The sequence below is a fragment of the Anabrus simplex genome, chromosome 3, assembly GCF_040414725.1.
Source record: "Anabrus simplex isolate iqAnaSimp1 chromosome 3, ASM4041472v1, whole genome shotgun sequence".
NCBI lineage: Eukaryota > Metazoa > Arthropoda > Insecta > Orthoptera > Tettigoniidae > Anabrus > Anabrus simplex.
The window spans coordinates 335,654,749-335,677,279 of NC_090267.1; the positions used below are offsets into that span (position 1 = coordinate 335,654,749).

General features: G+C 41.0%; 1 long non-coding RNA gene across 1 annotated transcript in view; it reads right to left on the minus strand.

Moving 5' to 3' along the window:
• The window catches only part of LOC136866340 (uncharacterized), a 604,033-nt gene that overhangs the window by 187,456 nt on the left and 394,046 nt on the right, over positions 1–22,531 (minus strand). Inside the window, exon 3 of the long non-coding RNA XR_010859530.2 lies at positions 10,496–10,573. This is a non-coding gene — a long non-coding RNA (uncharacterized lncRNA). The remainder of the gene's footprint in view (positions 1–10,495; positions 10,574–22,531) is intronic.

Sequence of the window (22,531 nt, forward strand, 5' to 3'; positions counted from 1 at the left end):
AACGTTATAATTAACAGAGTTTCGAGAAGGAAAACATTATTTTTAGTTCCAATAGAGGTCTAAGGTTCCCTTTATTTAACATTTGCTTTACGTCGCACCGACACAGATAGGTCTTATGGCGACGATGGGATAGGAAAGGCCTAGGAGTGGGAAGGAAGCGGCCGTTGTCTTAATTAAGGTACAGTCCCACCATTTGCCTGGTGTGAAAATGGTAAACCATGGAAAACTATCTTCAGGGCTGCCGACAGTGGGGTTAGAACCCACAAACGCACGACCAACTCGCCCGGTCCAGTTTCTCTCACGGGACGACATACGACTGAAAATGTTTTTCAGAAAATAATGTTTGGCTGTTGCTCTCGGTGTATCCTCCCTTGCAGGTAGGTTTCATCCCTTGCCAGTTGTGCGAGGCGTCTCCCCAGGAGCTTTCAACTGGGGAGAGTGAGATGGAGACTACGGGACTCCAAGCTGATTACTTCGTACCTTCCATTTAATTGTGCCAGGCTTCTCATCTTCCCCTTTCCTACTCAACCTCCCTTGGCCAGCTTCTGTTCTCTTATCAACCCGACGGTATCAGATTTACAAGACCTACGGAACCTTTCACCTCCCACCTTTCTAAAAATGCATGCGTGTAAGTTATTTTTACCCGACTACTGATATCGTGATCGTAGCCAGGAAATCTCAGTTTTATATGGAATCCTAACCTCAGGGATATGACTCTTTATTTTTAAAATTACAAATGCATTGGCTAGGATTCGATCCGCAGTCGCTTCGGTAGGAAGTCAGTAAGTTTGACATTTGGCTATCAAGTCCCTCTTTAATCGCCATGATTCTTCCAAAGATCGAATCTCTTCCTCCTTTCTATTATGATTTGAGTTAAACAGAGATCGTTATCTACTTAATTTTTATTTAGCCTATAACATATACAAAGCGTATAGAAAAATTAAAATTAAAAAAGAGTTCCACAATATTTAAGAAAGGAAAAGGAGAGAATTCAGTGGGCAGTGACGTCGAAGCCTTCACAGATGCCAATCAAGATTCTGCACGGGTAGCATCAATGGAATCTTCTCTTTTGCTTGCATAAGACCTGATAGGACATTCGAATACGATATTGCCGTTGGTCTGGTTGTCATTTCCATAGTCACATGCAGCTGACTGCTTTAAGACCCTCTTCACTTCAAACGCAGAACAGCGTCCATTATTGGTTCGTATCCCATTGAGACTAGCCCACAGATAATGGATGGTTAAATCCTTCGGGACTAGCGTTTAGCTTTTTGATGGCGTGCCATTATGGAGGTGCCTTGGAGTTCCATTCTTTATACCGTTCCAGCTTCAAGTTAAAAGCATTTGCAGACTGAATGAAACCAACAGATTAATCGATGACTTAACATCCTCAAGTACGGAGGTTTAGTGTTAACTGGTAATTTAGGGTTAAAGAGTATCTTTCGATACTAATTGATCATACCCTTAACACAATAATCACTACTTGCATTCGGGAGGTGATCTGTTCGAATCCCACTGTCGGCAGTCCTGAAGGTAGTTACCTGAAGTTTTCAATTTTTCACATCAGGCAAATGCTCGGACTGTACTTCAAATAAGGTCATGATCACTTCCGACCTAATCCCGACCCTGTCCTCTTCCACCGTCGCCCAGGACCTGAGTTGGTGCTACGTAAAACCTATAGCGAAAAAGATCACCACCACCACCACCACCACCACCACCACCACCACCACCACCATCACTAATTTATTAGACCATATAGTGTATGTATCATTCATAGTGAAGAGAAGTCATTTACTAACAATTTAATTTAGTACAAGATATAATACTGGCATGTTACAATCTTTGTTCAGATGATGATGAAATTCATCTCTAACTTAAGGGTACACAATACTTACGTCCGTAGTCGGACTCGAACCGATAGGAGGTGATTCTCCGGCTTAACATTTACAATGGAACATAAACTCACACCAAAAAGTATAGTCACAACACAAGAAAGAAGTTGCTCATGTTAGAGACCTTTAAACCCGTACGTTGCCAGAATTTGGTCAATTCCACAACTGAAAAGTAAGGAAAATTGCGTGCATAATGGAACCGAACACTCAGCACCTGACTGTGCAAGCGAGGATACTGTCGTCGAGGAAGTATTTTATAAAAATTGTATACATTAGTGGATTGCAGAAATGTGTGCTTGAGCCAGATGTTGCTCTGCAGATCCATCAGCTAAAGCTGGAACTAACTGGAAGAATTCTCCAACGAAAGCGAGAACGATCCGATAAATAAAGCGAAGTCAGTCTTCAATACTCTTCGAAAACAGACCTTTTCCTCCTCCTCCTCACCCCTAGACATCTATCAACCACTGCGCCGGGCACACGAGGCAAAAGTGTGGCCAAAGCACGTGGACATGGAAAACTCTGCCTGGCCCCACGTACGTTTCCAGGAAATGAAGCCAGGTGCCTTGGCACGGGCTACCAAAGAAAAACAACCCCAGGGTAGAATAGTGTGCCTACGAGGCCTCCGAAACCGCCAGGTTACAGCACAACGACCACAGGTGAACATACAGCAAGGCTTCTGGAGTACGATTTAGCGATCAAACGGTCATAATAGGCTTCGAGAGGCAAATGTAAGATCTCGACGACCCGCTCAAGATTCTGGATTAGGCAGATGACACCATGGCAGGAGAATGCAGTTTATCAGAAATTATCTGCACTGACAGCTAAGACACTGACGTCCTTTACTGTTCTAAGATGAATCCTATTTCACGTTATATCATTCAGATGGTAGTCTGCGGGTCCGGAGAAGACATGCGCGGCGATTTCATCCGACAACTGTTCAATCTATTGTTGATGATGCAGGTGGATCTCTTATGGCGTGGGCAGGCTTAAGTCTTGACATGAAAACCGATCTCCTGGTCATTCGCAATGAATTCCTAACTGGTCGAGGTTACATTGACAGTGCTATATGTGATTTCTCACGTGAGGCAACTTGGACCAAACGCAGTATTCATGCATGATAACAACATCGTTCAGATTCCTGTAAGAGCACCACATGCAACGAATGAAGTGCGATTCTTAAGTCACGACTTGAATACGATCGGAAACTCTGGGACAAAAAGGATCAACACATACGAGAGAGAATTCTACCACTCAACCACTACAAACCCTTGAGGACATTCGTTTGGAAGAGAGGGGCGCCTGCCTCAATTGAACGTGCAGCGTCTTGTCTGAAGTATAAGACGGCTTTGTGAAGCTCTTATGCATGCGAGGGGTGGTAATACACTTTATTAAGACGCTTTATTACCACATAGCCACTTCGGTGTGTGACCACGGGCCACTTTGTTTATGACACATTGGACAATGACGTCGTGTAATGAGTGTCCAAAGAATTCAGTTCTTAATTGTCGTAAATTGTTTGTTTTCATTTCAATATGTGTATCATGCAGGTATGAACATGTAAAAGAGTGACCTGTTTGGAGAAGTGTACATTTTCAGTGAAGAGCACCTCAGGCCCAAACGTGAGGTCTGAAGTCGTAATGATCCCATGCTGATTGAACTTTGCCGCCGGAGTGGTCCTCCGGAGCACAGACCTATTTTTAACAGTTAATTACCAAGAGCGACATATAACGTAAAGTTACAAAGGCAACTTTAACCCCTTCACTCTCTGCTTGAGTGCATTAATGGATTCTACAGGGGCGGTCAACGCACCAGGGATCAAAGTTCATCTCTTTGATGTTCAAGATAAGACTGAGGAGTGAACTAATCGATAAGAACTAAATTAATCTTCACAATGTAGTGGAAAATGAAATAGTATACTACTGTTAAACAGCGAGTCTTTTAATACCATGTTCGTTACTTCGCCATGTCATGAAGCGTCAATCGGTTATATATTTTCTGCATGGCTGATACTGCACTGCCGGTGATGTCAGCGCGGAACATGCTGACAGCACGATTGATTAGTCTAAGAAAAACTTTCTTAAGTCGCAGTCAGATCTTTACTGCACTATGTGGTAAGTTTCGTGCGTTGCAAGATTGGTGTTTTACCGGCTTACAACAGTGTATGTTCATATATGCTGTAGATTCTTAAAGCACGAACTTGCTGGCGGTGTTTAGGGGAGAATTTTGTGAGCATTATGCTGGTGCGCGAGTGCTAATGCGTGATGTTATTTTATAAGTGTGTGAACCAATTGAAAACTATGGATTCAGTGCTAAATACAAATGCAGTAAAATAATCTACATAATTAAACGCCTAAGGAAACTTCTGAAAGCAGTGATCCTGAAGGAAATCTGTATGTGGTATATGCTTCTGATACAAAATATTAATATTTAAGCCATACAAAATAACACATTTCAATCCCAAGGTATCCAGACGTGAGAGTTTTCTAATACTAGAGGTTCTTCAGTCCGTAAGCAGTGAATAATGTCCAGCTGAGGTACGACTTTATTTGTACAGATGTGTAAATTCCCCAAATAATTGAGATCAGGTGAGCATGTGTAAGTTCGCAAAATAATTGAGATCAGGTGAGCATGTGTAAGTTCGCAAAATAATTTAGATCAGATGAGCATGTGTAAGTTCGCAAAATAATTGAGATCAGGTGAGCATGTGTAAGTTCGCAAAATAATTTAGATCAGATGAGCATGTGTAAGTTCCCCAAATAATTGAGATCAGGTGAGCATGTGTAAGTTCGCAAAATAATTGAGATCAGGTAAGTGAGTAAGAGTCAATTCGCAAAATAAATGAGATCAGGTGAGCATGTGTAAGTTCCCCAAATAATTGAGATCAGGTGAGCATGTGTAAGTTCGCAAAATAATTTAGATCAGGTGAGCATGTGTAAGTTCGCAAAATAATTTAGATCAGGTGAGCATGTGTAAGTTCGCAAAATAATTGAGATCAGGTGAGCATGTGTAAGTTCGCAAAATAATTGAGATCAGGTGAGCATGTGTAAGTTCCCCAAATAATTGAGATCAGGTGAGCATGTGTAAGTTCCCCAAATAATTGAGATCAGGTGAGCATGTGTAAGTTCGCAAAATAATTGAGATCAGGTGAGCATGTGTAAGTTCCCCAAATAATTTAGATCAGGTGAGCATGTGTAAGTTCCCCAAATAATTTAGATCAGGTGAGCATGTGTAAGTTCCCCAAATAATTGAGATCAGGTGAGCATGTGTAAGTTCGCAAAATAATTGAGATCAGGTAAGTGAGTAAGAGTCAATTCGCAAAATAAATGAGATCAGGTAAGTGAGTAAGAGTCAATTCGCAAAATAAATGAGATCAGGTAAGTGAGTAAGAGTCAATTCGCAAAATAAATGAGATCAGGTGAGTAAGAGTCAATTCGCCAAATAATTGAGATCAGGTAAGTCAGTATACCTCAGATTAATTCAAGAAACTGTAGTCTATGGTATAAATATTGAAGTATGAAGCATTATTACAGCAATAAGAATAATCGTCCTGGTTTTTCAACATATTATTTACCACGGTCGATACAACGAATTAATTGTCAGATATTTTTTCCCCTACCAATGAATGAAAAAGAAATAATACTTGGATTTTTCCAAAAAGACCTATCACATAAAACTAATTTACGTACAGGCCATGGACACCCTTGGCAGGGAGTGGCAGATGAAGACCTTACATTTTCGTAACATCGGCACATGAGCAAGAGAGTTGTTAGCTCAATGCTGGACAGACTTTGCCTACATAAATTAAAATGGTACCCAATTATGATGTAGGCTAGGTGAACCTAAGAGTTATCTGTCTCTCCAAAAGTAAACATTTGTTTATATATTTTTTCGACTTCCTGACGGGTCGAACGCGTTTAATGTCTGGGCAATTTATGATTTTACGATATAAACGTCGGAAGCCTTACAGCACACACAAAACGAATTCGATTATTGAAATGCCTCATAATATCATATATGAATTAATTAAGGCATGTTGCAGGTAACTCGCTTTCAAGAACTGGCACAATGTGAATTTATTTCCGGAGTACCTAGTTTAAAATACAAAGTATGCGGAAATATTCGTCGCACATTTGAAGAACAGATGAATGCCATTCGCTGAGAAATTCTGAAATTACTCGAGGCTGAATTGGAGAGAGTATGATGGAATGTCATATCACGCGACATGAGGAACATTTCCAATACTTGCTATAGATTGGTAAATTAAATTATTCATATCAATAGAGCATTTGTCTACGACAACACGGAACCGAGTACTGGCCATTTCTTGTGAAGGAAGTCAAAGAAAAACATTATTATCCGAATGCTTCCGTCTGTTATAAACCCCAAGTATATGTGGATGAATTGTTGAGCATAAGAAGCTCTACAAAATAAGTCCACGACGGTATTTACTTATATGTAAAAGCGTTTCCATGTTACTGTTTGCAGTAAAAAACTTAACCTTAAATTAGAAACCATACTTTGAAATTAATAATGTACTCCTGATCAAAATAATTTGTTTTATTCACATCGATAATGTTATTAAGATAAAAATACCATTCACTGTATGCAGTAGCGTAGCCATGTAAGGCCGAATGGGGGGGGGGTTTATAGTTACAAAATGATGGTAGAACACAATGTCTCTGAGTGTTTATTTAGTTTGTCAGTTAATGTTTATTTTCTTTCGTAAAAATTCAAAGGTCCGCCTTCGTGGTGTAGTGGTTAGTGTGATTAGCTGCCACCCCCGGGTTCGATTCCCGGCTCTGTCACAAAATTTGAAAAGTGGTACGAGGGCTGGAACGGAGTCCACTCAGCCTCGGGAGGTCAATTCAGTAGATGGCGTTCGATTCCCACCTCAGCAATCCTCGAAGTGGTTTTCCGTGGTTTCCCACTTCTCCGGACAAATGCCGGGATGGTACCTAACTTACGAACATGGCCGCTTCATTGTCTATCCCTTCTGAACTTCTCATCCCCCATCAAGGCTCGTGTTCAGCATACCAGGTGAGGCCGCCTGGGCGAGATACTGGTCATTCTCCCCAGATGTATCCCCGACCCAGAGTGTGAAACTTCAGGACACTGCCCTCGAGGCGGTAGAGGTGGGATCCCTCGCTGAGTCCGAGGGAAAAACCAACCCACGAGGGTAAGCAGATTAAGAAGAAAAATTCAAAGGGGGGTGTTTTAACTCCCAGTAACACCCCCCCCCCTCCATGGCTACGCCCATGATAGTATGCAATTAACATGCATGTCTTAGGAGTTATCGTCGTCTTAGTCAAAGCGCGGGTATGGCTTTAAAAATGCATGAGGAGAAAGAAGCAACCTAACGTCACACTGAGCAATGTTCATATGAGTAAAACAACTAATGCCATCCACAAGTAAATCTTTCGAGGTCTATCAGAAAAAAGAAATTCAAAACTGCTCTTGTGTAAAGGCGGGCTAAGTCACTACTATAATTATTCAACCGCTATTAAAGAAATTTCCAACAATATTTGTTCTATGGTATTATTATTCGATTTTGATAAAACTGAACTGATACAAATATCAAATTCCTTTTTAAGGGGGAACCTAGATCTTTGAACATAGAAAAATGGGGTGTATTAAAATATTTTTCCGAAGCAATAGAAATAAATACTAAAAGGAAACGTAGTATGCCTACATATTTAGAAGTCATATTAACCGGTGCTATTATATATAATTAATTACTCAAAATGGCGGTATCATGGCCACTATTTTGCCGTGTCCTTAATAATTCCCAAGCACATAAACATTTTCCTATGATTCTTTATTACTATTAATATATAGCTACAACATGTACTACAATGTGTGAAGTCCATCAAGTATAATTTTTTTCGTGAATTCGTTTTCAAGTAGTAAATTTTTTCATGTCCGCCTCTGTGGTGTAGTGGTTAGCGTGATTAGCTGCCACCCCCGGAGGCCCGGGTTCGATTCCCGGCTCTGCCACGAAATTTGAAAAGTGGTACGAGGGCTGGAACGGGGTCCACTCAGCCTCGGGAGATCACCTGAGTAGAGGTGGGTTCGATTCCCACCTCAGCCATCCTGGAAGTGGTTTTCCGTGGTTTCCCACTTCTCTTCCAGGCGAATGCCGGGATGGTACCGACCTTAAGGCCACGGCAGCTTCCTTCCCTCTTCCTTGCCTATCCCTTCCAATCTTCCCATCCCTCCACAAGGCCCCTGTTCAGTATAGCAGGTGAGGCCGCCTGGGCGAGGTACTGGTCATACTCCCCAGTTGTATCCCCCGACCAAGAGTCTGAAGCTCCAGGACACTTCCCTTGAGGCGGTAGAGGTGGGATCCCTCGCTAAGTCCGAGGGAAAAACCGAACCTGGAGGGTAAACAGATGATGATGATGATGATGATGAAATTTTTTCATTAATTTTAATTTGAATTTTTTTAAACTTAATCACTGAAGGTAGCTCAATAATTCTAATATATACTGTATTACATAAATTTCATATTGATACCTTAAAAACTTTCAGAGTTATCAGCGAAACTGTTCTGAAAACCAAAAGTGACGAGAAACGGGCAACAAAATTGCCGATAAATGCTTGCTTGGGTGACAAGGCTTCACGTTTTTGGTCATAACTCCGAAAGTGTTGGAGATATTAACAAAATGTTTGCACTTTTATGTTGTTGTTGTTTGAGTCGTCAGTCCATAGACTGGTGTGATGCAGCTCCTCATGCCACCCTATCATGTGCTAACTTTTCATTTCTACGTAACTATTGCATCCTACATCTGCTGTAATCTGCTTGTCATATTCACACCGTGGTCTACCCCTACCGTTCTTACCACCTACACTTCCTTCAAAAACCAACTGAACAAGTCCTGGGTGTCTTAAGATGTGTCATATCATTCTATCTCTTCTTCTCGTCAAATTTAGCCAAATCGATCTCTTCTCACCAATTCGATTCAGTATCCCTTCATTCGTGATTCGATCTATCCATCTCACCTTCAGTATTCTTCTGTAACACCACATTTCAAACGCTTCTACTCTCTTTCTTTGTGAGCTAGTTATCGTCCATGTTTCACTTCCATACAATGCCACGCTCAACACGAAAGTCTTCAAAAACATCTTTCTAATTCCTATATCAATGTTTGAAGTGAGCAAATTTCTTTTCTTAAGAAAGCTCTTCCTTGCTTGTGCTAGTCTGCATTTTATGTCCTCCTTACTTCTGCCATCGTTAGTTATTTTACTACCCAAGTAACAATATTTATCTACTTCCTTTAAGACTTCATTTCCTAATCTAATATTTCCTGCATCACCTGCCTTCGTTCGACTGCACTCCTTTACTTTTGTTTTGGACTTATTTATTTTCATCTTGTACTCCTTACTTCGTCCATACCATTCAGCAGCTTCTCGAGATCTTCTGCAGTCTCAGATAAAATAACAATATCATCGGCAAATCTCAAGGTTTTGATTTCCTCTCCTTGGACTGTGATTCCCTTTCCAAATTTCTCTTTGATTTCCTTTACTGCCTGTTCTATGTAAACAATGAAAAGGAGGGGGGCAAACTGCAGCCTTGCCTCAATCCTTTCTGGATTGCTACTTCTTTTTCAAAGCCCTCGATTCTTATCACTGCAGACTGATTTTTAAAAAGATTGTAGATAATTCTTCACTCTCGGTATCTGATCCCAATCACCTTCAGAATCTTAAATAGCTTGGTCCAGTTAACATTATCGAATGCCTTTTCTAGATCTACGAATGCCATGTACGTAGGCTTGTCCTTCTTGATTCGATCCTCTAAGACGTAAAGTCAGGATTGCTTCACATGTTCCCACATTTCTTCTGAAGCCAAATTGATCTCCTCCCAACTCAGCTTCAACTTGTTTCTCCATTCTTCTGTAAATAATACGTGTTAAAATTTTGCAGGCATGAGATACTAAGCTAATGGTGCGGTAGTTTTCACACCTGTCAGCACCGGCTTTCATGGGAATAGGTATGGCAACATTCTGCCGAAAATCGGATGGGACTTCTCCTGTCTCATTCATCTTACACTCTAGGTGGAATAACCTTGCCATGCTGGCTGCACTTTTATACAGAGAAAATAAATTGAAAAATCGCACTTTTGGTCGGTCAAAGGTGTTGGTCCCCTCTTGAAGAAGAACGATATTATTGAGCAAGGTATTTCAGATTAGCATGACTGTAGTTAGAGGCAGAGAAAAGTACGTCAATATATCATGAAATAGAGTATTAGTGTTCGGTACATTAAATTTCATACCCCATATACAGCATCTGGACCAAGTGCAGAGCATTAAAGGCTAAGCACTGCATAACATTCAACATCATGCACGATCATTGTCATACATGCTGCAGAGCGGCGAATATAGAGAAATATGTCGTTTATTTTCAAATAAAAAACGAATTGAATCAAACGTTGGGAAAAAATCATCTTGTATTTCAGAAATAAAACTAGTGAATCGAAAATCAAAAATATATTGATTAGGATTCAAAATAGTTTTGGAGAAAGCTTAAGCAAGCTCTGTTTTGAGGATGTACCCCGCTCGGCAGCATGTAAGAAGCGTGCAGTGAAGCTAAGCAAGCGGTGTACTCACTCAAGGGTTCAGCGACGGGCGAGAGGCGTGCACCATAGCCTGCAATGTCGCACTCCATGGCATCACTCACAGTACAACCTGCGACATTATAAGAAGCGTTTGAACAAAAGCGAATATGTGACTTGAAAACTATAACAAAACAGGCATTGCAAGCACAATAAAAATATCTACGTACATTCCATAAACACAGTTCAAATTAAATATACAAGAAGAATCATCAAATTTGCAAAAACATTCTCCTTGAAATTTTCTAAGAATACAGTGTATGTGTATTATAAATCAGAACTCCTTTAATGTTTAATTAGTTAATAAAATAACTAGCATTTTCCAATCGGTCAACCCAGGTCAGGTGGTCAGTTTTAAAAATGAAAGAAACAAAAACAAACGAAAAGTGTAAACAATGGTCGGAACGATGACATAAGAGGGGAATTCCCCCAAGGCAGTATTATTGGACCTTTATGTGCCCTTATATATATATCAATGATCTGTGTAAAGAAGTGGAATCAGAGATAAGGCTTTTCGCAGATTATGTTATTCTGTACAGAGTAATAAATAAGTTACAAGATTGTGAGCAACTGCAAAATGACCTCGATAATGTTCTGAGATGGACAGTAGGCAATGGTATGATGATAAAGGGGGATAAAACTAAGGTTGTGAGTTTCATAAATAGGAAAAGTCCTCTCAGTTTTAATTACACCGCTGATGGGGTGAAAGTTCCCTTTGGGGATCATTGTAAATACCTAGGTATTTATATAAGGAAAGATCTTCATTGGGGTTATCACATAAATATGATTGTAAATAAAGGGTACATATCTCTGCACATGGTTGTGAGGGTATTTAGGTGTTGTATTACGGATGTAAAGGAGATAGCATATTTGTCTCTGGTGAGACCCCAACTAGAGTATGGTTCCAGCGTATGGGACCCTCACCAGGATTACTTGATTCAGGAAATGGAAAAAATCCAAAGAAAAGCAGTTCGATTTCTTCTGGGCGATTTCAGACAAAAGAGTAGCGTTACAAAAATGTTGGAAAGTTTGGGCTGGGAAGACTTGGGATAAACGAGACGAGCTGATCCATTAAGTGGTATGTTCCGAGCTGTCAGTGGAGAGATGGCGTGGGAGGACATCAGTAGACGAATACGTTTGGGTGGTGTCTTTAAAAGTAGGAAAGATCACACTATGAAGATAAAGTTGGAATTCAAGAGGGCAAATTGGGGCAAATATTCGTTTATAGGAAGGGGAGTTAGGGATTGGAATAACTTACCAAGGGAGATGTTCAATATATTTCCAATTTCTTTGCAATCATTGAAGAAAAGGCTAGGAAAACAACAGATAGGGAATCTGCCACCTGGGCGACTGCCCTAAATGTAGATCAGTAGTGATTGAGTGATTGAAAGAAGTAGGCACTCGAAATGAGGAGGTAAAGGCTACGTTAGGAGTTAATTCGATGGATGAATCTGTAGGCATCATCGAGTGTGCGGACAATGACGGAGGATAGGTTACCTGAGAGATTAACAGTCTCAACCGTGGAGGACGAGAGAAGCGCAGGGAGACCAGGTTATGCCTCAGGTTTCACTGATTTAAAGGGAAGAAGTGTGGAACTAAACAGAGTCTCAGAGGTAGTTGCAAATATAGGAATGTGAAGGCACTTAGTTCATTCAGAAATGCTTGCAGACTGAAAGTGTATAATAGCAATGTTAAGCACTATGAAGATAATTATAGTATTGGCTGTAAGCCCCACTAACTACGTTTATGATTTTCTCAGACGCCGATTTGCCTGAATTTTGCCCCGCTAAGTCTAAAGACACGGCTCTAGCGTATTTGAGCACCTTCACATACTACGGAACTGGGTATATTATAATGCGGTTATTTGGTACACACAATTCACGTTCGTTACTTTACAATGATAGAATGTTCGGTTCATAGGTAGTCATCTAATTGAACCCTCACATTCCTAGTCTAACAGATTCGAATATTCTGTAAAAAACGACTTGGTTCTATATCGTTCAGTTCAGCCAAGAAATGATCACACATTTTTTTATGCGAGTGTCACGGATTAAGTCCAGCGAATAAAAACTGAACGGTCTCGTAATTCAGAAAGTCATTCCGGGCCCACGTTAATATAACTTATTTTTCTTTTCGACGTGTAAGGAATCGATTTCTGTAATTTTCCCCTGTATTTTTGTTACGCGCAAAATGCACTAAAACATTCAGTATTATTAAACGACACGTGAGCTTTCGTCTAATGACCGACGACTGCCTTATTTCGGGTGTGGGCGCACGACCGATTCTGCCGGTTTTAAAACGTTCGGGGAGCTGTTTTTTCGAACAAGAAATCTCCACAACTGATTTTTTTTTTTTTTTTTTTGCTAGTTGCTTTACGTCGCGCCAACACAGATAGGTCTTATGGCGACGATGGGAGAGGAAGGGGCTAGGAGTGGGAAGGAAGCGGCCGTGGCCTTAATTAAGGTACAGCCCCAGCATTTGCCTGGTGTTAAAATGGGAAACCACGGAAAACCATTTTCAGGGCTGCCGACAGTGGGGTTCGAACCTACTATCTCCCGAATACTGGATACTGGCCGCACTTAAGCGACTGCAGCTATCGAGCTCGGTACAACAACTGAAATTAATTTCCCACCTGGGTTAAGTGCTCTTACTCTAAAAATGAGGATTTTACCTTATGAGATATCTAAGCTTATATCCAAGTATGTCACTAAAATTACTACTTCATATTCCTTGTTAAAATGGATCTAATTTTTGAAAAATAACTAGCCGGTGATCTATCTACACACAACATATTTATCTGAAAATGCTGTTTATGGTGTAATAACAAAAATTGTGTTTTATTCTAAAAATAAACCAGTTACACTAATCCTTTTGCTAAACACTCCTCTATACTTTATAAAATGAAATGAGTGAATATAATAATCAGAAATACCCGGAATACTTGTATTTGGCAGTTGTTTTTTGTTTTACAAGTAGCTTTACGTCACAGCGACACAGAGAGGTCTTATGGCGACGATGGGATAGGAATGGTCTAGGAGTTGGAAGGAAGCGGCTGAGGCCTTAATTAAGGTGCAGAGCCAACATTTGCCTGGTGTAAAATTGGAAATCATGGAAACCATCTTCAGGGCTGCCGACAGTGGGGCTTGAATCCACTATCTCCCGAATACTGGATACTGGCCGCATTTAAGCGACTGCAGCTACCAAGCTCGGTATTTTACAGTTATGTCTTTACAATGACAGCGTCCGTGGCTCAGGCGGCAGCACGCCGGCCTCTCACCGCTGGGTTCCGTGGTTCAAATCCCGGTCACTCCATGCGAGATTTGTGTGCCTCGGGACAGGTTTTTCTCTGGGTACTCCGGTTATCCCTGTCATATTTCATTCCAGCAACACTCTCCAATATCATTTCATTTCATCTGTCATCCATTAATCATTGTCCCAGGGGAATGCGACAGGCTTCGGCAGCCGGCCAAATTCCTATCCTCGCCGCTAGATGGGGCTTCATTCATTCCATCCCTCACCCGGTCGACTTACTGGAAATAGGCTGAAATATCATTTGAATGATAAATCGATCGGGAACATGAAATATTCGATTATCCTTACATTTGTCACGAAGGGGGACCAAATGCGAGTTACCTTGGACAGTCATATCCAACGCTAATCAGTAAAGGAAGAAGTAAATCAACCTAGTTTGTTTTACATAAGAGGCTAGGAATAACGTAGTGAATAGATCTATGAAGTTACTACGTGTGAAGTCACTGATCTGTATGGGTACTTGGTATCATCCTCACGTTCCTTCAGAGTTGGAGAAGGAACGCAACTGAGAACCATTTCTAGGATCACCGAAAGTTGCGTTTCTTCTTAATCGTGTTACTTAGGGGCACAGAATCGTGTTTTGTATAGATTATCACAGTAACTTCCCTTCCATTAGGGTGCGCTACGCCCTAAATTAAATAGATGTCTTGAAGAGTGGGTTAAAACTCTAATGCCGGCGAACCTAGAAATTTTTACACTTGGTGTCTCCTTTCAAACGCAGGCATATGAGAGAGAATGGTCCACAACATGTATCACAGCCTATTACTTCATATTCCTAGCCCCACGAAATTACAAGAACAGGTATGAGTGCCAGAGGCACACAGCCTGTAAGACAGACGTGATTACTCTCACTAACAAGGGATATTTTTGAACAACACCGATTGCAATGAAACTTCGTAGGATGATCAACTAAGATGGTTGCACGCCTACCGTGGTTATACAGGCTGTCCACAGTATGAGAAAACGAGTAATTCTGAACAGGATCCCGCACTTTCCTCGCTTGTGCTAATAAAATATTATACTGGGTATTTGGGAGATAAATAGAGATAATTTTATGGAAGGGAGGATGAATGTCTACAGTTCTTGAAATATGATGTTTAATTTAGCGAATGGCCTGTCCAATGGAGGAGACTGGTGTTTGTGAGGTACGTAGTAGTATCGTTTGCCCCTCGGTTTATACTACCCGTCGTACCAAGCTTCAGGCAATATACAAGCGTACTGTCTAAGTCGAATGTAAATTCTACGTAAAAAAGCGAACGTTTCGCACTGGAAAATATTGTAATTTATGTCAGCAAAACCCTAAGTCGTTCATCATCAAATACTACCTGACCTAAAGTCCGGCCCCATGGCTACATGGTTAGCGTGCTGGCCTTTGCTCACAGGGGTCCCGGGTTCGACTCACGGCAGAGTCGGGAATGTTAACCATAATTGGTTAATTTCGCTGGCACGGGGGCTGAGTGTATGTGTCTTCTTTATCATCTTTTCATCCTCATCATGACGCGCAGGTCGCCTATGGGAGTCAAATCAAAAGACCTGCATCTGGCGACCCGAACTTCTCCCCGGACACTCCCCGGCCATACGCCATTTCATTTTTTACCTGACCTACAAAAAATCGAATATTTAAATATTCAACTTTATTTTTATTTTTGAAATAGGACTGTATTTTTGACGTTATATATGTTGAGGACTATTCTTTTATTCAATTTGTTTTACACCGCACCGACACAAGTAGGTCTTGTGGCGACGATGGTACAGAAAAGGGTTAGGAGTCCGAAGAAAGTAACTGTGGCCTTAATTCAAGTAAAGCCCCAACATTTGGTCAGGGATACGGACAGATGGGATTCGAAAACACCATCTCACGAATCAAACTGACAGCTAAATGACCAAAACTGCAAACATGATAATAGTAATAGCTTGCATGTCTATATATAGATGCAATTTCTTTTAATAAACGATGCAGAAGTACTGGAACACCAATATTTTGATATATTCATATTGTGCACGTGTAAAATAGATTTGTAAAAGGTGAAATTCTGTACATGTTGTCAAAATATTTTTCGGTATAAAGTATCTTCTGTGCTTTAAAACATTTAAAATATTTCTACAACGCATCACCTGGTCAACAGCAAACGGCTCCGAGTCACACGACCGTTGACATTCGGAAAAACGTATTATTACCAATAAATTTAGGATATGCATTGTATTCATTCTGACACCAATACGTGTTTGCCAAAGGACACACAATAGCTCACAAGTTCTTTGAAAAAGTAACTGAATTGTTGGTTTCATGAAGGAATATCAATGTAATCAAGAATATGAACATTTTTTTATGCTGCCGGGAGGAAATTAAATATTATGTTTTCTCTACAAATGGTCCCGCATTATTGCCACCGAGAATTTTATAATCGTGGTGACAATTTTGTTTTCAATATTTCTCTCCAGTCTGTACGATTGCTGCCATTGGATAAAATTTCTGGCGATGGTCCCTCTAGCACCCAGAAGTAGACCTCTTACTCGCTGGTTCCTGACGCTCTCTGGAAGTATGATATTGCCGGCGCATATCTATCTATATATAATTCGCTGCGGCCATCAAGGACCACGTTAAGTCTTGTTGCATTTGACATATATATCTATATCCTGTTTTTCTCCATCCACGTCATCTGGCTGGGAAAAAGAGTCTTCAAACCTTACCGTAGGGTCAATGATTTCTGCTTTGTTGAGTCTTCGATTGATGGCAATTAAAACAATACAACAGTTACTCCCACCTGCTACTATACAGTGAACTTCTTCATGAACCTCAAGGCTTTTTTCTTTGAGACTGCTCGCTAATAAAGATCTCACGTTGTTATGACGCTTAATACGAAGAGCTCTCGAGCACATGGGGTAGGATTCCATATTCGCTGCAGTGCCAGCAGTGGCCTGTGCTCGTAGAACGTCCAGGTACTGGGGTGACCATTACCGTCATTTTCAACATTCACCAACGTGTTACTGATATCTGTCTGATGTAACTCAAGCAATTTGCTTGTACTGTAAGTACACGGAGATTTCGACCATGATGTTCCAAGCTCCTGAAACAAAACATAAAGTCCTACATGAACACAATGATCTCTTTCTTTCGGTCGTTTCTTCATTTCTGAGGATCACAACGCACTCTTTGTGAAAGACATCGCCTTAAAACAACAAGCATCATCATCATCATCATCATCATCATCTAGTGGTTTCTTGGAAGTAGAACTGACTGCACGGTCAGTGACACCATTGATAGCATCACTCAATCGTAAAGGAGGTTTTCTCAGAGGTATTCTTCAAGATATGGCCGGAGATGATACAAGTTTTCTATATTCTTTCCTAATCTAAGGGCGGTGTGACTAACAAACTTCAGTTTGCATGGAAGATATACACGTTCGACTTCGAGTTACTGCAAAACAGGCCTACTCTTTTCTGTCGACAAATTCGTAGCATTCGTCTTCAACACCACATATTGAATATGTTTATTTCATTTTTGCCAGATACTCTGAAAATCCAAGTTTAAGCTCCGGAAGATGGAATGAGTGTTCTAACCAGTCTCGTCTGTAGTGAGATGGATAAAGAGCAGTCTTTACGCATGGAAGTAGGTCACGACATTGCCTTATCTGCCACCGAAATTCTGCACGTGATCTATCAGCGGCAATTTACATTACTGGCGACTGTTGGGCCAAGGTATGTATAATCGGATATTGTTTCTAATCCCCCAATATACTCTAATCATTTTTAATAATGGCATTTGCTTTACGTCCCACTAACCTCTTTTACAGCCTTCAGAGACGCCGAAGTGCCGAAATGTTGTCCCGAAAGAGTTCTTTTACATGCCAGTAAATCTACTGACACGAGGCTGACGTATCTGAGCACTTTCAAATACCACCGGACTGAGCCAGGTTGGGGTCAGAAGGCCAGCGCCTCGACCATCTGAGCCACTCAACTCGGCTCATATTTTTTGTTTTTGGCGGTTTCTATTCGGGCACAGTTTCTAACCCTCCAATATAGGGTCTACTACTATGTACGTATGTATTATGTATGTAACTTTTGTCCCTGACAGTTGACCAACGTTGCGACATATCTTTAACACAACACATAATCATTTATTCCACTTCACAGTGCTTTGAATTGTATCACACATTTTCAGCCAGCGATGTACAGGTGGTGTATTAATTTTCGTAAGCGAGAAAGATATTTCACACCTGCAGGTATTTCAGAGTAAGGAATTCAGTGACATTAAATGTGGTAGTTCTCCGTATCCATGTGATTATTCTTGCTGTATTTCCTTCACCAAAACTATAGACGCCGCATGTGGAAGTTAATTAGGTTTGCAATCTTTCATATTAAAACCGTTGGCTTGAAGCTGAGGGAATGTAAGATTTCATTGCAAGAAATTTGTCATAGTAAAATCCATATATTTCATGGTTTGTGTACTGTTTCGCTCTACTCTGCTGTACCCGAGGACGGAGTTATACGTACGGTATTCAGCTAATACAAAATACTCAAGAGATAAATCACCCATTTTGCTAAAAACATATGCTGCTTTAAATGTTACAATGAGGAATTTAACAAGTTTACTTACGTACTGTATATATCGCATTCGTAACTATAGTCAGGGAAGTGATATGCCACTTAAAAATATCAGTTCAAACATATTCACAGTGGAGTTTTACCTTTTTTACTACTAAAACTCTGCGAGGCACATTATCAATAAAAGATGAGGCTGTAGCGATTAACCTTCCATTATGGTTCCAATGAAAAATTACCCGTTGTATTACACTGATTTCAATGAATGGAATCTATATTTGATACAAATGATCAAACATCTGAAGGAAGGTAATAATAGCCAGATAGTGATATGATATATAAGGAGTTTGTAAAACTTCTGCAATTTCTAGAGGGATAAATTATTTTTTGATACGTCTCACAGCAAAGCCCAGAGAAAAATGTAGCTTCCACCGAAGTCTCAGACTTATTTGTGGCTGTGGCAGTATGGAAGCTGTTGAGGTGTGGGTGTCTCGAGTGCTTAAATGTAATTAAAGGAACTATTTATAGGGCAATATCACTTTCCTTGTCGGTGAGCAATGCAATGGGAAATCAACTCACTACTCCTTACTCATCATGAAAAGAGTGCCTCATTAGTGTTACCAGCAATTTCCCCGTTTCCTTAAGACTTCCGGTAGAGGTATTTGTGTCGAACTGAGTAGCTTAGATGGTAGAACGGGGGCCATCTGACTTCGGTTGGGCAAGTTCGATTCTAGCTCAGTCCAATGGTTTTTGAAAATACTCAAATACGCCAGTCAAGTGTCGGCAGATTTACCAGCAAAAACAACTCCTGTGGGACAAAATTCTGGCACCTCGGCGACTCTGAAAACTGTAGAAGTAGTCAGTGGAACTTAAAACCAGTGCATGAAATCTTTGGGTGTTCACACAGAGCTGACAGAATATTTTAAAAAATCCGATGTATAGGCCTAAGTTGCTCCTCAGATAGTCAGTACGTTAAGAAGAGCTCAGTTAGCTTATATGGTGTCGCCTCTATGGTTCAATAATATGTTACACGTGCGACTGTCAACAGCGCCATGCGGTTAGTCAGCTCTGTGCATTAACCACTGCCACGGACTATGCGATACGTGCTGTCATCTTTCGGATTTGAGAAGAACTTTTAGAGAAGGCATTGGAAGCGGGTCAGCAGTCCATAATCCACCGCTTGCTCGATATGAAGCAGCCATCGGATGCGTATCGAACAGGCAGTGCCGTGATCACACAGTAAACTGTGATCATATTCGCCATACCCATAGCGTTGCCGCTTCAATCTCTAGCTATGCAATACACCGAAGTTTGTAGTTCAAAGCGGGGTTGTGATCGGCTGGCGTGGCGCGTGATTGAAATGCAAACGGAAAGTGAATCAGCACTTAGAACTTCGTAAAGACGTTTTCAACGTACAGCAATATTGTTCTCACCATACAATATCGTGTAAATTTCAAGATTTTTAGGATTGCCAGGGTGTTTACGTGCTCGTGTGATCCCAAGACGAGATGCCCCTGCTTAAAACCAATAAAATTATTATTATTAATATTATTATAGGCATTTGAAGATTTAACCAGACTGCGGACGATGATTAAAAAACGGAAAGAGTTTGAATTCAAGCAAATTTAGAACAGGACTAAACCTTTTTGAACCCGAGCTAGTTGGTTACGCGATACGGGTCGTATAGCGGGAAGTCTGCATTCGAGGGACAGTCTGTTTGAACCCCACATTTAGGAGCCCTACGTATGGCTTTCCGTGGTTTTCATTTTCACACCCGGCATTTGCCGAGGTTGTATACCTTAACTACAACCACGGCTACTTCCTTTCTAGTTCTAACCCACTTCTATGCTATCTGTTGCAGTGCGACGTCAAAACAGCAAGAGAAAGAAATCACTTTGTATCTGACCTCCATTAAATGGAAGAGAAACGTTTTCGTTTGTAATAAAGTGCATGTTAGACAGGTGGATGCCATAACTCTGAAGCAAATGAACTAGGACCTCTAGCCCTTTTGGAGGATCCCGTAGGTCTTACAGCTTCTGACACATCAATGAACTACCCTACCGTGCAACGAAGTAAATCTTAAGTTGTGAATACAAACACACTAAACTAGGCAAAGAAGACAATTTTTCCTTTGAAATTACAATTTAAGGACCCGTGGACTATGCACTCTCGCCATCTACTCATGCTAATTTGAACTGCTTGCAGGGTTCGTGGCAATAATCAAAGTGAAACTCTCATTTTCCACTAAAATGACCTATGGCATTTCAAGGTTTCACTTTCGTAAGAGAACGCACCTCTTTCTTATAGAATTCCATTGATCGCAATTGCGAGGTCACTGGATTAGCTTTGCTACGTCTTGATTTTATTTCACTTACTGTAATATACTACCGTCTACCCCAGAGGCGCTCACCCGTTGAGGCTAGCCCAGTGCGGCCGGGCTGGCGTGACGTAAATGCGGGCAGCTTACGTAGCAAGCATACGTTACAGTAAAGCGAGAGAGCGAACACACTTTGCAGGAAAGGGAACAGTGACTACGAATCTCTCCTCCACTACTCAACAAAATACTGACTGGGGTGCAGTATTAAAAGGAAACCTCGCTATAATCGCAAGAAAACCGATCTTTTCAAGATATACCAGTTCGATTTATACTGCGCTCGATAAACAGTCGGTTTTATTTTCTTATACGTATGCATTCAAAAGAAAACTGACACCCTATAACTTTTGTGTTACAACTTACAAAGGTACCGGGTTTAAGCATACAAGTTACGATTTACAAATGCTTGGATAGGAATGACATTATTTCCATTTTTTAATTCATTCAGCAAAACGTAATATAAATTCAACAAGTTTACTGCTTGATTATGCAGAGTTCTGAAGTGTTGTGCCTATCCCTGTTCACTGAATTTCTGAAAATAGTGTTTAAAACTAATCAGGTGTCCGATGATGATAACTAGCCTCTAAATGGCCAGGGAGTTTCACCATGAGCGAGGACATAGATATTTACTATCCTAGATTAAAGTACAACAATGTAAATGTACCTTACCAAACAGATGTACAGCATGCTTTAAAATAAATAACCATACTGATGTTATTCCCAGAAAGCATGATTGGATTGTTGGTGAGTTTATCAGATAATTTAAATCCAAGCAACCATAAGCCACAGCTTATCGACCTTAACTCCGTATTATGTTAGAAATGTTTCTTACCGAGCTCGATAGCTGCAGTCGCTTAAGTGCGGCCAGTATCCAGTATTCGGGAGATAGTGGGTTCGATCCCCACTGTCGGCAGCTCTGAAGATGGTTTTCCGTGGTTTCCCATTTTCACACCAGGAAAATGCTGGGGCTGAACCTTAATTAAGGCCACGGAGGATTACTTCCCACTCCTAGCCCTTTCCTGTCCCATCGTCGCCATAAGACCTATCTATGTCGGTGCGACGTAAAGCAACTCGTTAAAAGAAGAAGAAGACGAAATGTTTCTAAAAGCACCTTTTGAAATATATTAGTGGAACTGCAATTAATTACGTAAAGCAAAAAGCAAAGTCACCTCCGTATAGGCCATGAAGGCCCTTGGAGGAGTGGAAGGTAAAGGCTTCCACCATTGTTAACCTCGGCACGTGATGGGGTAGAGTGGTTAAGCTCTACGCCCGGCCGCCTTTGCCCCCAGGAATTAACGTGGTACTCATTTTTGGTGTATGCAGAGTGAACCTCAGGGCCATATGCACCTCCGGAAGTGGAAATCTCGTTTCTTAAATTTTACGACTTCCTGACGGGGATTCGAACCCACGTCCTTTTGGGCGAACCGAGCACGCCTTTACCGCCTCGGCCAGGCAGCCCCTTAATTAATTACGTACAGAGCAAAAATATTTGAGGTTGTAGGCCTAACTGCATCCGGTCAATATACATACACTGCCACGAACATAAATAAGTTATTCCTTATAACGTAATTTGAAAATGACGTGTATTTCTGCCCTCTTTCTTTCACTATTTTCTGCCTCCGTTTCAAACTCAGGTATCGCCGCAATGATCGATAGTAACTTGAAGAATTTCGCCTAACCTTCACGGGGTGTGACGTAACACGTCACTTTGGCTCATCACTTGCCTGCCTGCCCGCTTACAGAGGTGGGCACCCGCGAGACGAAATGCCCAGCGTGAGCACCTCTGGTCTACCCTGTAGTCTT